The sequence below is a fragment of the Neolamprologus multifasciatus genome, chromosome 7, assembly GCF_963576455.1.
Source record: "Neolamprologus multifasciatus chromosome 7, fNeoMul1.2, whole genome shotgun sequence".
NCBI lineage: Eukaryota > Metazoa > Chordata > Actinopteri > Cichliformes > Cichlidae > Neolamprologus > Neolamprologus multifasciatus.
Genome location: NC_140445.1, coordinates 35,769,448 through 35,786,556, shown reverse-complemented (window position 1 = coordinate 35,786,556; position 17,109 = coordinate 35,769,448). Strand labels below are relative to the sequence as shown.

The 17,109-nt window shown below is 38.0% G+C and overlaps 1 protein-coding gene and 1 long non-coding RNA gene across 3 annotated transcripts in view; both read right to left on the bottom strand.

Moving 5' to 3' along the window:
- Nucleotides 1–17,109, bottom strand: part of rab27b (RAB27B, member RAS oncogene family) — a 76,560-nt gene that overhangs the window by 20,716 nt on the left and 38,735 nt on the right. Inside the window, exon 1 of one of the 2 annotated variants that reach the window (XM_085166111.1) lies at nt 15,088–16,851. The exons of the other annotated variant lie outside the window; for it this stretch is intronic. The gene's annotated coding sequence lies outside the window, so the exon portion shown is untranslated. Of the gene's footprint in view, nt 1–15,087; nt 16,852–17,109 lie in introns of those variants that run through there. 2 annotated transcript variants of the gene reach the window in all.
- Nucleotides 1–17,109, bottom strand: part of LOC146514693 (uncharacterized) — a 332,360-nt gene that overhangs the window by 276,801 nt on the left and 38,450 nt on the right. The gene's annotated exons all lie outside the window — the stretch shown is intronic.

The following is a 17,109-nucleotide window of genomic DNA, read 5'->3' as shown; positions in this document are numbered from 1 at the left end:
GTAGTCTAGTGTCTGTCTGCCTCATGGCTAAATGTGGCATATTTAGAGAGAAGATCATAAGACTAAGATTTAGTCAGCTGAGAAGAAGCATGGGAAAAATTCTGCTTTATTATAGTGAGGGCAGTGATTTGCCAGGAGGTCAAATCTCCTCACAATAACCTCACTGTACCTCAGAGAGACAGTACAATGAGAATCAAGAGTAACATATTTATAACAGACTAAAGATGGTACACTGCCACTTAACCTGGATGGTGGATTTAACGAGCATCCACTTCCTTCTTTAACCTAATCACAGTTAGTGCTTTCCAAAAAGTTGATTCTGTTCATCTGGATTTAGCGTTTTCAGTGAGTATGCATCGAGACAGTTAGCCATTTCCAGCCAGTTACTCTTTGTAAATCTTTGTAAAGCTGTACAATATTTCTTTACATTTAACATTCATTTATACGCATTTTATATTCCTTCTCATACAGTGGTGATGAGAGAAGTTCATTGATATGTCAATAGCTGAAAACTCAGTCTACACAGTAAATATTATCTTCTAAACTTCTCTCTGGCCACTTCCTCCAGCTTTTCCAGAGGACACAGACATGCCATCCGAGAGATAATCTCCCTAGTTTTTCTTAGGTCTGCCCCAGGACCACCTCCTGGTAGGACAAGACCAAAGGCAATGCCCAGGAAGGGGTCCTGGGCAGATCCCTGAACCACCCTAAACCTTCAAATCAATATAGAGGAATAGCAGCTCTCCTCCAACTCCCTCCTCACCTCATCTTCAAGACTCCACACATCCCTCAGAAGCAGCTCATTTTCACTGGCTGTGTCCACAATTTCTAACTGTCAGCCTGTATCCAGAACTTATGACTGAGGATGAGGGTAGGAACTTGACTCAGCTTTCTTTACTACAACAGATCTATATCTCACATCACTGGAGAAATCACACCAATCCATCTGTAAATCTCCCACTCCATTTGCTTTTTTATTATTGATGTAAATACGATTTACTTATTATTTTTTGTATTTTCAGTTAGGTGAAACTAATTCGATGAAATTGCTCTGCTCACCAAAGAACAGAAATATATATACCAACAACAAGAGATACTGGTTTACTGCTGTTCACATTCTGGCACCGGAGAACATTCCATCTTCATAACAAGCAAAACCATAAAAGACTGAGACATTAGAAATGCATGAACAAAAAAAAAAAAATAAATAAATAAATAAATAAATAAATCACACAGAATAGAAATGGCTATAAAGAGAGGAGAAATGAGAGCTTCTGCAAAGAGAAGAGATGACATGTGTTTGTATGAGGACACGTCGTCAGTGTTACTATCAAAAGGTCCATCAGGAAGTAGTGCTTTGCTCCTCCCCCTCTGTTATCGTTCATATCTTACTGATAACAGACTGCTTTCATTCTGACTCTGATGCACAAACACACGCAGCTGCATAAACTAAGAGCTCTTTAGTTTGTGGTTACGGGTAGTCTTAAGACCACATTAACATATACTCTATGCTGAATATTTTAAGCTCCTAACATGAAGCACTGCTCCATACCATTCCTAATGTAACAGCATACTTTTTGCATTTATAATTATCAGAAGACATCCTCCATGTTGTTTAAACGGTGAGAAATGAAACTTTATCAATCTGAAGCTAAAGAGTCTTGCTTCATAACTTGATCTTTACGACATGTGATCTGCCTTCAGAGCACTGAGGAGGAACACATCAGAACACTGACTTCCTGTTCTGGAATAAACAGCCAGCATTTCTGACCATCTGATAAATGTATGAAGAAAAGTCACACTGACTTATTTTCTTTTCTAACTTTCTTTCCTGAATAACGCCAGCCAGGCAAACAAGTCAAAATCTGCAGAGCTAAATGTTTCCTTATCATCAGGGAACAAACTACCAGCAACCTGTGCCATGTGACTTATATGTTGATTTGGATGTATAAAAACAGCAAACCAAATGTTTTGAATATTGATTATTTACTACAGTTTCTCATTAACTGTAGGAACATCATGCATTTACTGAGCTTTAAAAATGCCTTTGAACAGGGGATTTTCTTAACCTTTAAAAAGACATTCAAGAAATTAGTTGTAGGTGGTTTCAGATACAGGGTCATATAGTAGGTGGTGCAACCACTGCATTCTGCATTGCCTCCATCACGGCAACGGTAACTTTTACCAAGTATACTATGTCCTAAAAATTAACCCGTGGATACCCTTGCATATACGATTGCATATCACATCAGATTCACTTTGAAAGGCAACACCAATCACAAAGACAATACTGAAGAGCATTCCCATAGAGATGGGCTCAGTGATCAAATATTACATAGTAGTAATGATTAAATGCATTATTTAGCCTCTTGGCTCCCCATCACTGTAATTAAGTATGTAATGGATTCACAATGTGGCCTAACAAAGTATCATATCCATCTATTGTCACAATGCTGCTTATACATTCAGGGGAATCTACACTTGTACAGTGAGACATAAATCCCTCTGGCAGACCCGGGGTGTAATTTTCACCATTCACTGCTGTGCTGCTCTTAACACTCGCTGACTTATTACACTGTACATTTAATGTGAAGGACAGAAAAAGAAGGTGGTGAAGTCTAGACTGTGCATAATATAACAGCATGTATTAAAACAACATTTGGAGGTGAGATTTCAAACCTGCCGACCTTAATAAGGTAGCATCACTGCATAAAAACATGTAAATCTCCCATAAATGACATAATGTAAGACAAAGGCTCTGCTTTGCTCTTTGGCCTACTTGCATAAAATCCTGCGTGTTCTTTTGATCAGGTCCTGAGCCTGTAGCAGTATGTACATATTCAGTTTGGTGGAGTTAGCCAGAGTTTCCTGTGGAACAGCTCCAACATTACCATTTATAATCACTTATTAAGTTAAATGTATACCTATTTATCCTTACAATGCATTGCAATGCCTTATAAGCATTCCCTGAGTCTTGCAAATTAAGATTACTTTACTCATCATGAGCCATAGAGGTTTCAGGTCACAGTAAAGCAAATTTCAGCTAAATTTTGACCTTACTACAGTGACCGCAAATCTTTCTGACAATTCATTTCAGTACAAGTCCAGAAAACAAGTATATTCTTAATTGCAGGCAGTGAGTCCTTTGGAGGTCCTGGATGAGATTACCAAATTTCACATCATTCCAGTGTTTCCAACACATAGGTGGATAGGCAGTCCAGATACACTGAGCATTTTATTTATTTATTTATTTTTTAATCTGTCCTAGACAACATAATCTATTTACCACTGGAAAGTTTTCTCACTCTTATTTTGAAAGTTGCCGCTAACCAACATGCTCCAGTCTTTCCTGTCTCGGGTTTCCCTTCACACAAGCTAGTCAAGCTCTTGTTGTATGCAGTCTACGTCACTCAACCTGGATTGGACAGACAAATCAACCCTGATCGACGTCACACAAACTGTAATGTTTTGGAGTTTACATGGCGGTGATTTAGGTCTTGTAGGCCTGTTTGATGATGGCAAAAATCATAGTCAGAGAGAGATAATCATTTAACATGATTACAGGAAGAATTTAGAAAAAGAAATTCACTGAACTCTTAAAAAGAAAAAAAAAAGATGAAACTCGTGTTTTAAATTATGGGACATTTCCTTGAACTTTAATTAGAATTCATGAATAAAATAATTAAATATCAACTGAAGGAACCCTTCCATAGCCTGGTAGTCCCACTAAATTAAGTTTTAGAGAGGGGCACAAACAAAATAAAGGGATCTATAATAATAATAATAATAATAATAATAATTATAATTATTATAATTATTATAATTATTATTATTATTATTATTGTTATTATTAGTATTATTAGTATTATTAGTATTATTAGTAGTAGTAGTATTATATAATGGAATTTGGGAGGTAAGGGAACCCTTAATAATTATTTGTTTTGTGATTTCCAGAAAACTTTTGTTTATATTTTTTTTTTTATAACTTTTGTCTATGATCAGTTACTGGCTCCATTTTGTAGTGATTAACACATGTGCTGGTTCAATTCTAGCCGGGGACACAAATTCCCTTTGGGGGTGTGTCAGAAAGTGTAAAACTTTCAAATGAAACATGCGGTGCTTCCCACTGTGGTCACCCCTTGTGACAAGGGAGCAGCCGAAAGCAGAATTATCAAGGCCTGTGATCAGTTAAACTGTGCAACTCCAACATTCACTGCTTTCTGTGGATTTAGCCAAACTCAATAAGATAAGAAGAAGCTTTTAGCTTCTTTCCAGCCTTCATGCATGTTTAAACTAGGCTAAATGTTAGGACTCCTTCAGTGACTCTAATCAGCATCAACACCTCACAATTAAATTGACCTGTTGGCTTGATGCAACCGAACATTGACCACGAACTGGCCTTTGTTACTGCAAAATTATTTGCTAGTTTTTACCCATGTAGCCAATTTACTACTGTGTCTGCCATTGGCCTCGTCTTGTTCATAATTCCTGTTTAATAATTAAAACCATTACCATGATTATAAATTACCCGAACATGTTGATAAGATGTGAAAGAGGTAAAGAGGAGGAGATCAAATGCTATTTTTCAAGAAAAAGTATGCTTGTTAATCCAGGTTTAACAGATTCATATAGAAATGTAGACAGAAACATCAGCCTGTAGTTTATGTCGAACACTAAAACTCATTATCTGCAGATGGGGGGGAAGAAAAAAAAAAAGCGTTTCATCTTTGGGGTTCATTAGATCTTTATACATAATGCAACCTTGAGCCTAATTAATTTCAAATTAAATCAATAAATAATTAATTTCAGTTTAATACATTTTCAACCAAACCCAAGTTGGATTTCCAAATTAGATTTACTCTCACAGGACCAGATGGCTCTGAGCAAAACATTCGATTTTTGTGTCGAGTTTAGAGCTACCTAGCAGCATGTGAGTGTTCACAGTTTACATGACGAGATGAAAAGCAGTGAAACAAAAACAAAGCAAAAAAAAAAAAATCAGTTAAAGGTTCTAGCATAATGTATCACAATACATTTTTTAGATCCAACAACACTGGTTTTTACAGAGACACATCCCAACAAAAGGATGTGTAAAAATTTCCATTGTACTACAAAAAGGCAGCAGGACACTGATGACGGCCTATCCTGGGTTAATTATTTATCCACATTCACTGGGTTAATCTGTATCTCCTCACTGCAGTTTAACCTTTACAACTAAACTTTAAGCATTAAAAATAGCAAGCCTCTGGAGAAGTATTTGTAGCTTATTAGCTATGTTAGGTTCATGTAACCTCACCCTCTGATTAAATGCTTTGTAGAACAGAGGCAGAAGTATAAATATCTCTTCCTCTTAGGAGCTCGGAAGGAAACGCGTCTGGACTTTCCTTGAAGACGTTTCACCTCTCATCCAAGAAGCTTCTTCAGTTCTAAAAGCAACTGGTGGAGAGCCCCAGATTATAAGACCCTAGGAGTGTCCCTAAGAGGGTCCTGGACCCCTTATTGATCGTCAACCTAATCACACGAGCCAAGGTGTGAAAACGGGTGTAGGTCACAATCAGCAAAGGTTTCGGGTGAACTCATTGTGAACCCTACCCCCACCCTATTATGTGATTTACTGAGGTCAAAAGGCCCAGGATGCGAGTGGGCGTTAAGGCATCTGGGAAGGGATCTGAAAACTGGATTATAGATGGCTGACAGTTGGTGTCATAGGCCACCACCTCTGTTTAAAGATGGTCTTCACAGTGGACATAGATGGCTTCTTTCACTACTCTTTTGAACCATCTGTCCTCTCTGTCCAAAATGTGAACATTGGTGTCCTTGAAAGAGTGACCTTTGTCCTTTAGATGCAGATAGACATCAGAGTCTTGTCCTGTCGAGGTGGCTCTCTGATAAACCTGCTACTGAAGAAGTTTGAGAGGCTTCTTCATCATATGCCTAATCATAAGCTGAGCTCAACATAGATTATAGTAAATACTATGAAAGCTAGAAGTTGCCCAAATGATAGCATTAACATGATCAGAAGGGACAAAAAAGCCCTACAGAAAACACCCACCGCTGCCTAGGATAGGCATTTTGAATTTTAATGTCAGACATTTAAATTTCACAATTTAAACTCCCAAATGGTAACATCATGTTTACCAGTTGCACAGGAGGTCAATCTAAATCTAAATATGGAGTCAATCGAAATTTGTTATAGTAACTGAGCAAAAAAAAAAAAAAAAACTTCTGGGGAAATCTAAATTTTTAGTACTTTAATAATTTGTAGATTGGAACGTTGTGAACTGGACTTGCCTAGGCGCCAGTTGAGGACATTGGCCATATGGTCTGAATGCCTCCTGGGCACTCTCCCCCTTTAGGGGTTTTCTTAGCATGCCTAACTGGAAGGAGACTCCAGGGGAGATTCAAAACCTGCTGGAGAGATTATGTAGCTCATCTGGATGGGCAACCCCTTGGATTCCCCCTGGAGGACCTGGATAGTGTTACTAAAGAGAGTGATGTCTGGAAGAACCCACTTGCCCTATTGCTACTGTTACCCGACCTCAGCTAAGCAGTAGATAATGGATGTATGTATGGATGTATGGATAAATGAGAATTGAAATATGACATCTTTATTCATTATGAGGTTGCCAGTTTTTAAATCTTTAATTTGTAATACCAAAGAAATACAGTGCTTGTTTCTTTAGAAAAAATCGGGCAAATTTAGTCTTGTTTACTTTAATTGCATCTGTGCCCATTAGTAGCATTGTTATGTGCAATTTGTTCATTACATCAACCACTGAGAACAGCCATGAGCAACTACTGTATTAAAAAAATAAAAATCTATATATTTTATGTATTTTAATGTCCAGTTTGCATTAGAAACCATACTGACTGCATGGTGACCGCAGGAGAAAACTCATTTAGCTCGTTTAATGTAACTATTAAGTACACCCATAAAATGTTTCCTGTGAATCCTTTATGCAATTTAAAGCAACCTGAATCAAATAAAACGAAAGCAACAACCAAAAAAAAGAAGAAACAAACAAAAGGAGACACCACAGAAGTAAAATGAAAGTAAAACAGAAAGTGTTGCTTTAAAAACCAAGTACAACAGCTGAGAATTGGCTTATTTATACCAGCTGTCCGTACTCGACAGAGAAACAATGATAAAGACACTCACTGTGAAAACAAAGAATTAACATTGGTGGAAAGAAAGTCATGTATTTTACTTTTGTCCTCTCAAGCTAATGTACCAATGTTTGTTTCTCAGTAAGCCTTTATTATTAGAAGCAGCAGACATTTGTCAGAGACCTTTGCATTTGACTGTTGTGGCCTCTAAATCACTTTAACCAGATCTGACTAATTTGTTTCCCATCTCTGCTGTGGACTCTGTTGAAAACCTGTGCTGTCATTAGCAATCTATTCTGTGGAGCCAAGCGATCAATAACCGCTAACATGGGTGAAGATTGACCCTTGATTATTCAATTTGCTCAGGCGTCCTCCTGGTTTATGTCTTGCATTGTTCCAAACCTTTCAGCAAATCAGACCCACTTAGCAAAACAGTGAGGCACATCTGGCACGGTGGAGCAGAAAGATCAAAAGCATGAATGTAGCCAAGAGGTCTAAAGAGTGCTGCTTTCATCACAAAAAAGAACACACAAATTATGTCTACAGGAGTGAACTGCACAAACAACATTGGGAGAAGTGCATATAACGATAATACTGATTTTAACAGTACCACTAGTTTAACCAATAATGCTCAGAGATATCCCATATGGAAAAGATATATATAAATCTTATAAAGTTTGTATCTGTCTTGTGTGAAACTTGTATGAAAAGCATACAAGAGTGAAAACGGATATAAGATTCCTTGAAAAATTATATAATGAAACTTTGTATGTTTTGGATACTTACTAAAACAATATATGAAAGTTATGAGAAAGTGGCCACTTTCATGAGTAAATCATATAAGTTTTTACTATTTCTTTTCCATATGGAATGGTAGTCGTCAGTTCTTATCTTTTAAGAGGGAAAAAAAAACCTAACAAAGAGTAAAGTAGACACTACATATACTTCATACATATGTAAACACCAATATTCTAGTGCATTTCCACTACACTCCTTATCTACATTACACCTTCCTTAATCTTTAATCCTAATGCTAACCTTATGGAATTAGAATATCTCATTTTATTTTCTTCTTCAACATCCCTACCAACAAGAAGAAACTTTCTGAATATTTTTTATGCCTGTTGATCAGACAGTCCTAACTTTCTCCATAACACTTTAATCCCTAATGATAACTTAGGCTTCATGGTGCGTTCATGAATAAACAATTTAAATCTACAACACCCCTTCAGCTCGAAAACTTAGAGCAGCCCCAGCAACCTTGAGTTATTAATCCAAGATGGCGGAACTGAATGTAAACAGTAGTAAAACTAAACTTAGTTTGATGTGCCACTTTTGTGCATTTTCTGACTCACTAAATAAGCCGTATGCAGAGCACTGATCAGGCTCTATACACGAATTTGGTTTTTTTAAAAGTTTCACCACAGCTCTTGGAGGAAGAAAGAGGAGAATGCAAACTTTGGGCAATTGCAATAATCTGTTAGTAACCAGCTCAGCCACAAGGGGCATTTTGTTGGAGCACACTCTTTGTGACCAATTTCCAACTTCCATTAACTAACTTAGTGGCGGGCTAACGGGTTACAGCAAAAATAACTTTCACCAGACTACAATGCAATAATTTAGGTGTGAGCAATACAAGGACATGGTTAATCCCCATCAACATTATAATGCACTTTAAATAATAATATTCATGTATAGGGGATATTTCACACTACCAATCTGTTTTTGTATTTAGCTACACAGACATAGCATCCCGTGGTTTCTACCCTATGCCTGTCACATGTCCTCTTGTGTCTCTGTTTGCATACCGAGTTGCTGTACTTAACTTAATAATATGTCACTAATGTCCTCTATGTCCCACTGAGGCCTCTGTTGGCAACATATTGACAGCAGTGGCAGTAGGTGGGTTTCGAAATCAGAGAAGTGCTTTACAAATTCATTTCAGTTTAAGGAAGGAAAATAAACCCCTCAGGGAACAAAAAATAAACTCAACAGTTATTGAGATAATTAAATCTGAACCACGGCAGCAGATCAGTGTATAACTGGAGGAATAAAGTTCCACTTTGAATTCTGAAATTGCAGATGAGATAAAAACCTTTAAAAAGCCAATAATATGGCCAATCTCCTATTTGAATATCCACACATAAGGACTAGTGATCAGACAGATTGTGTTTATAGTAACGCAGTAAAAACCTGTGACATTTTCATCAACATCAATATGTTTGGCTGTACTCAGCTTGTAATACACAACAGTACATCCAATTCATGAAAGCATTTCCACCTGCTCACAGTCTGGCACATCCTTGCAGCCACATATCTTTGCAGTAATGATGGATAAACTACAAAACAGAAAATTCAAAGGAGGAGAAGACTGAGGAGAATTTGACAAGGAATTATTTACAAGCGCAGTGAAAAACAACCCCACAGCAATGAGCGACTAACAAGTCACACTATAACAAGAGAGTCTGTCAAGAAACCAGCAATCATCAAATTCCATTTGCAGAGCTCTTCGTGCCCTGCTGTGATAGAAAGAAATTCTATTACATCCAGCCACATGAAACCTGATCAAATACAAATTAGACCAGAATGCTGGAATTTAGACTAATGTGCAGAGACACAATTGAACATTGTGGTCTCATGACTCTAATAGTTGTGATGTGTTTAACTTGGTTATGTCCAACAGCTCTAGACTTGTAAACAGAATACCGCTGAGACCGCTGTGTATGGAGCTTTACACAAAGCATATTTGTTAAATATGGAGAATCTGCTGTTTTTCCAGCATATTTGAGTGTTGCAACCATTGTATGATGAATGCTTACTAACCAAATGGTAAATGGTAAATGAGCTGTATTTCTGTATTCGCTTTACACGTCCAGTCATCCACCCATTCACACACTGGTGAGGCTACATTGTAGCCACAGCCACCCTGGGGAGCACTGACAGAGGCGAGGCTGCCGGACACTGGCGCCACCGGACCCTCTGACCACCACCAGTAGGCAACGCCCAAGGACACAAGGACCGAGACTGTCCAAGCCGGGGCTCAAACTGGCAACCTTCCGATTACAAGGCGAACTCCCAACTCTTGAGCCACGATCGAGCTAAAAACACACATGTCGCTTTAATTTACTACTTACCACTATGTCATACATTGTCATTGGCAATAAACTTTTCTAGACATTACGCAGCCAGACTGCAACCCAAATGTTTACTCAGTCAAATTAAACATTAACCTGACAATAGTTACACAATAGCAGCTCTCATTCCATCAGTCACTACCTACAGCTTCTGGTCATAGTGAGCAGAGTAAAATCATCAGCTTCACTTTCAAACTCATCTCTCTCTTCACCACAACAGACCAGTTCCCTCGCGCATGAAGTAGCACCTGAGATACCAGAACTCCTGCTCTTGGCGACTCCTGACCAACCCAGCGGTGGCATGCCACCCATTCTGACCACCAACCATGTCCTCACACTTGGAGATGCTAATTCTCATCCAAGCTGAGACACTCTGCTATACCCCCACCCCAGTGTAAGCTGCAGGTCATTGCTCAGTGGAGGCAACAGAACCATATCATTTGCAAAAAACAGAAATGAGATCCCAAGCTCACCAAATCCTACACGTCACACCCCTTTGCTGCACCTACAAATTCTGTCCATAACAATTATAAAGAGAATCAGTGACAAACGGCACCCACAGCCGGTGGGTGAGTCCAACAACCACCGAGAATCCAACGGGATTTATTCCCAGCAATGCTCTCACTACAGCTTTACAGCAGCCAGCTTGCCTACACCAACAGACCTGATATGATACTGTTAGCATAACTAGCCTAAAACATTAATCACAGTATGGGTATAAATATTAATGTTAATTGTAGCACCAATGAGAGCAAGTGGTCAATGACAGCAAAGGGTAACAATGTTATTTACAGTAAATGTTGTATTCAACAAATTACTGATTGCAACGCTGTAATTTATGCAGGCAATGACCCCGAACTGGGACTGACAATAGCATAACAACATAGCCACAACTCATAGAGAGCACAGACCTAACTAAGAACAGTACATTTCAATTCAAGCCGTCCTGATACATTAATATCAAGGATCTGGAACTCGCAGAGCTAAAACACTACATAAACTCAAATGCTACAAAATCCAATCCCTGAGGAGCCCCACCATCCTCTAATCTACTTCACTCAGCTTTGAAACAATCAAACACTGGTCCATTTTGCTCTGTATAACTAACTGTGTTTGACTTCTTTATCATTTTCATTAAAACTCTGGCCTCCTTCATTGCTTATTGAGTTGACAGTCATGTGATTAGTCAGCTGATTGGATGTGTGGTTCTGCCATAAGCCCCAGGAGAGTAACAAACAAAAAAAGCACACAGCATCATTATCAGATGGCATGTCTGCCCCACACTCCAGGGTCCTAAAGCCAAGTGATTTGGTAATTACACAGCATTTATTAGCTCTTACATCTTACATTTCACTAAGTAACTACTTTTCACATTTAAATGTTCTAACATCATATTTATGCAAAGCAATAGCGGGTAGAACAAGCAAATACTGTTTGTATTTTTTAAATATAGGGACAGTGTAGTAAATAGCAGACAATACCTGAATTCTGCAGATCTAATCAGCATACACTGTCTGCAAAATCCTATTAACACTTTAATTCAATCAAGATCTTCTGGTCTGTAGGTCCTCAATCTAATTTAGGTACTTTGTGACCTTTTCTTGTTCCATTTGCTTAAATTTAAGTGTCATTTTTTCCCCATGATGAATATGATGAAATAGGGAAAAGTATCTTCTATAAGCTTATTGTGCAAGTTTTGTTTTTAAGCCTAATTGATGATTTTACAAGCCTTAAGCAAGTAATTATACAGACAACATAAAAAAATAAAATAAAACTGCCTTTTAAAGGTTAACAGTTGACTATTTAAAAAAAGATAACAAATTAACTATACTTAAATGTAATTAAGTCAATATTTTGGTTTCTTTTCAACTGTGTTTCTCATATGAGAATACAAAATAAAAGACAAATTCATATTCATGTTTACTTCCAAAGTGTCAGCAAAGCCCGGAAAGTGAAGCTGTAAAAGCAACAAAATGAATTTTTCTGATGTGTTTTTTTTTCAGTTCCTCAAGGTTCGGCGGAGAGCAATGTTTTAATAATGACTAAAAGAGTTCAAGGTTTCACAGACCTTTTTATGTTTTTTTAAAAACTGCTTCTTTCTTTTCACAGAAACCAGAGTCAAATATTGACTTTAGTATCGCCTCCAATATAAATCACAAAAGAGGAAATGCCTGTCACATACGAGTAGGAGGAAGCAGCATTTATTACCAACATTTTCAGTCACATCAAGTGAACTCTGCAAATTATTACAACATATTGCAGGCTTCAAATGACACCATTCCCCCCTCTGCAGTCAAACCAGTTCTGAGATAATACTGTTTAAACACAGCAAATGTGCTTTAGTCCTACGCAGTGGAAGAGGCTTTTTGTCACACACATATACACACTTTACACAAATCATCAAAAAAAGAATAATCCAGTGGCACCAACATGTGGGTTCTGGATGGTAATTAAATACATCAAAGACACCTGACCTTCCCTGCGAACAATTCCTGTCAAAAATATTCAATGTTTTTATTATTTTTATTATTACTATTATCATCATCATCATCATCATTATTTTAACAGCAAATTAATTTCTCGTGATATCAGTTAAATACAAATTTACTTAAGGATACAGCTGCTCTCTTTTTTTAAATACTGTATATTTATATATGGGGGAAAAAACAAAACCAACCATCTGCCCATCTCTTGACACTCCAAAAGCCTTGCTCTCATACCTAATCCCACGGCTTCCTACTGAAATGAAGGTGAAGAATACAAATGTAAGCCTCAAGAATTCATTTTCTTTCCTCCCACTGAAAACAGTGGTTGGAGACAGCAGCCTTAAAAAAATTATTTTTATTGTGACTGCGTGCAATCAACTTGCAATTTCTTTGCTTTGAAATAGAAGATTGGGACCAGTTTGCAACCATTGACAGTCAGATGCCGTCTTCAAAGAAAAGCTTTGGTGCATCAAGACGGTGAAAAAAACAAAAACAATCAAGCAAACAAACAGCAATAAGACAAAATCATTCTGCCATCTCATCTCCATACAGAAATTCAAATAACTACCTACATTCAGAGTCCAGCCAAAACTGTGTATATTTAAAACAGAAATTCTTCCATAAATTGTGACATAGTTGCTGCATGAAGTCAACTCAACTGCAAATTGGCATTGGAACCTTGGAACCTTTTATATAGGAATATAACCAGAATACAACCAGCTGGTGGCCAGCTGAGTCGAGTGCACTACTGTAAAGAGTCTTGTCACACACGAGTTGCAAACCTTTCCGAATCTGTCATTGTGGTTACAGTCAGTCTGAGCTGGACTGCAACTGTTTGAAGACAGGCTCCCTCCCAACAAGTGACCTGTGCAATTGACCAGAGGTTAAGGGTATTTGCACACAGCCTTGGGGAAACAAACTGGTTGTCCCAGCTGCTTTCAATTGGTCACTGAATGTAAAAATTGCCTAGCAGCCACTGAGTTTCTAGGTGTAAAAGAGATGTCACCCAGTTTTAACCTGGTGGTGACTGAATCATAACCACCGAGTGAATGGGAAAGCGCAAAAGCAAGTAAAAATAAAGTACAAACCACAAAGCTCAAAAGCAGGACTTCCATGGACAACCTCAATAAAAACGCTGATAAACATAGGACTATTTTCTGTTGACGACCAATATTGCCACATCTGCCAAAGGGCACCTTGAATATCTTGGCAATGCAATATCCTGCAATGCTACTACATTTCCTGAGAAAAAAGGCAGTATGTTTCTGGATATAAAATTTAAGGTTTGCACAGGTATCATAATTGGTATTATTGTAATTACAAATAATTTGTAATTTTAAAAAAAATATGTCTACAGTTGAGAAGTTTGTAAAAGCACAACAACATAATTAAGCCGGAAGATCCTCTCAAACACATTCTAAAATAATGACAAAGGGCTGTTTAAAAAAAGAGCTTCATATCAGGATCTTATACACCGTTTTAGCCTGTTGATTAAAGATCTTATATTATACACTAAGTGCATAAATTGAAAATTTGGAAACTAAAAACTTAGCAGAGGATTGGAATAGAGCCTGTACTAAAGCTCATACCCAGATAAGTGTATATAATTGGTCAACACTGGTGAACATATGCAACTCTAGCAAATTCACTATACATACATACTGAATCCACAGATGACCGAGGAAGACTGGGTCAGTCTTTATGGCATAAAGATGAAAACATTTGTGAAGGTGTCAAAATGACTTTTGAGGAAATGTTACACACTGGATAGGCAAATGATCTCAAACCTTCCACTAAGAAATTACATATACCCCGAAAGAAGAAAAATCATTTGAGAAAGTCTAAAAGCCCCTTAACTTCTGGAGCTTACCAGATATCAGTTTGTTCTCATACTAGCTTTTATTTTCTTTATGCTTTTTGATCTTTTTCTTTCACAATTAACTTAAAGTTCTCCAAAAAAAAAGTTATAAATAACAGACAAGTGGGAGTCAAACTGGTGGTGTTTTCTGATATAGACACTGAAGTCAGTCTTTAATAAACCAGCCTAATACTTGCCTTCACCACTGTCTCATCACCACTGTCATGAGACTGAGAATGTGAGAAAATTCAGAGCCCGGATAATGAGCAGCCTGGATGATGCAGCCGAGCGCAACAACATGCTAACACAATTCAACTTGTAGAAAAGGGTGTGATCGCATTCCACAGATGCAGCGACTACATTAGCTTGTTCAAAACTGACTTTTTTCAAAATACATTTTTCCTTTCTGCACACAAACCCTACAGCCTTTCACATGCCCACAAAAAGTCAAACAGCTGCTCCAAAATGTTGCCAAACTTCTGGGAAAGTCACAACTTCTTACCTCTCAGCAGCTCCTCAGCTGATTCAATGGTGTAAGATCCTGAGGGGAGATACAAGGAGTTCAGAGCAGCTGAACAGCAGCCCTGCATTTACAACCACTGACTTACTGGCTGGCTGGCTGGCTGGATCACTGGATGACCTGGTGAATAACCTGGTGAATGACTGCAATACAGCTGCAGGCAGCAGAGCAGAAAGCCACTCCCTTCACTAAGCAGCTGACTGGCTGCAGGGACATAGGGAGTAGTTTATTGGTTCTGTCTTAATGTGTTTAGTGTTAAATTGCAGACCAGATTTCTGCTTCTGTAACTGATGGACCAGCTAACTAAACCATCTGACAGAGAGACCAACCGAATGAATGACTTACAGAAACTGACAAAAATCTCCCAACTATAAATGTAAGCCTGACCAACTGACTGGTTTCCTGCTGAGAATGAGGTGCAGATTTTGAACTTTCCTTTGTTTTTCTTGCTACTTTCTGTGCCTCAGACTCTCCCAGTTTCTCTGTGTAATGACAGGGTGGGGCTAAATAAGATAGCTCAGGAGACAGACGGAAACACACACACCTTATCAGATTAAGTCTATTTTATTTAAGCAGTCTGAATCGAAACAACAGCAATCCCGGGGCACTTTCCATTGTAAGATAAACGACTGCGTGTATCGTTATTATGGAAAAGAACAAGAGCAGAGCAGCCTCAAGTCAGGGAAACCCTGGTGTGTGTGTGTGTGTGTGTGTGTGTGTGTGTGTGTGTGTGTGTGTGTGTGTGTGTGTTTAACTGTGGCAAAGCAGGAAGCAGGTAAAAATACATACAAACTGTACTGGAATGGAGGAAATGCATTCTTTATTTTCTCTCTCACCTTTAAAACTCACCCAACGCCTGAATGAAACAACATACTCCACTTTGCATGAGAGACAGCAGCTTCTGAATAGATGTGGACTTCCTCATTTCTCTGAGTCCCAGGCACACAGGCTTAGGGATCTCTCAGCAACCATGAGAGACATGAGAGAAGCAGATGGAAAACACATACAGAAACATTGGATACAACCTGGTCTTACACTGTGCATTATTTTTCCTATCTAACATTAGGAACACAACCAATGCACCACAGTAGCTCTCTCCATTTCCTCCATGTAAGTGTGAACACTTGCATTTTAACATGACAAACTGATTCCATTAATATCAAGCTATAAATGTTGGTCTGAACCTTTTCTGGCATTCCACTGACCTCAAGAAGCTGGACATCAGAGCTTGGCTGCTTTCTAAAAAAGGATAAGAGGATTTGTTTTCTCCTAAGCAAGATGGTCATTCATCCATCCCCACTGATACAACGCAATGACTTTTTTGGGTGCTGCATGTCCATGGATAAAGCCTTGTCATTTCTTTGTGTGCACCTTATTTTATGACTCAAAGAAGAAGGAAAAAAAAGCACTCTCAAAATAAACAAGGATTATTTTTGAACTGTTAATCAAGCACAACTGACCCACTTTAATTTTACTGCCATCACAAACATTAGGAAAAAAAACTGTAAACTAACAGATGCAGAAAATTATAAAAGATCCGTGGACCAGGGCACAAAAACCCTTCTGCTTAACAATCTTTTGGTTTCCAGTTTGTGTGGGAAATACCTTCATTCACATTTTACCCTTCATCATCCAAATGTTCATATAGAAAAACAGACCATCAAGAAAAGAAACAGAACTATAAGAGACATGTTTTTCTAAATTTTCATTAAAAATAAAATAAATGAAATACAATTCAGTCAATAACAGCATCACAACTGTAAGAAAGAAATTAACAACCGAATCCACTGAAGCTTTGATGTATAGAAAGTGTGGATAACTGAGTAACCTTCTTAAAATTCCCTTTTTAGAATAAAAATTATGCTGTCATTTGTACCTTCTCTGCACCTGATGACAAACTTTAAACATGTTTGACCAAAGAGACTGAGCGATAAAGGCTGAACAGAGAAAATGTGATCTTCTTGGCTCTGAGCTGGTCTAGTGTCTTCTTGTGTCCAGACCCTG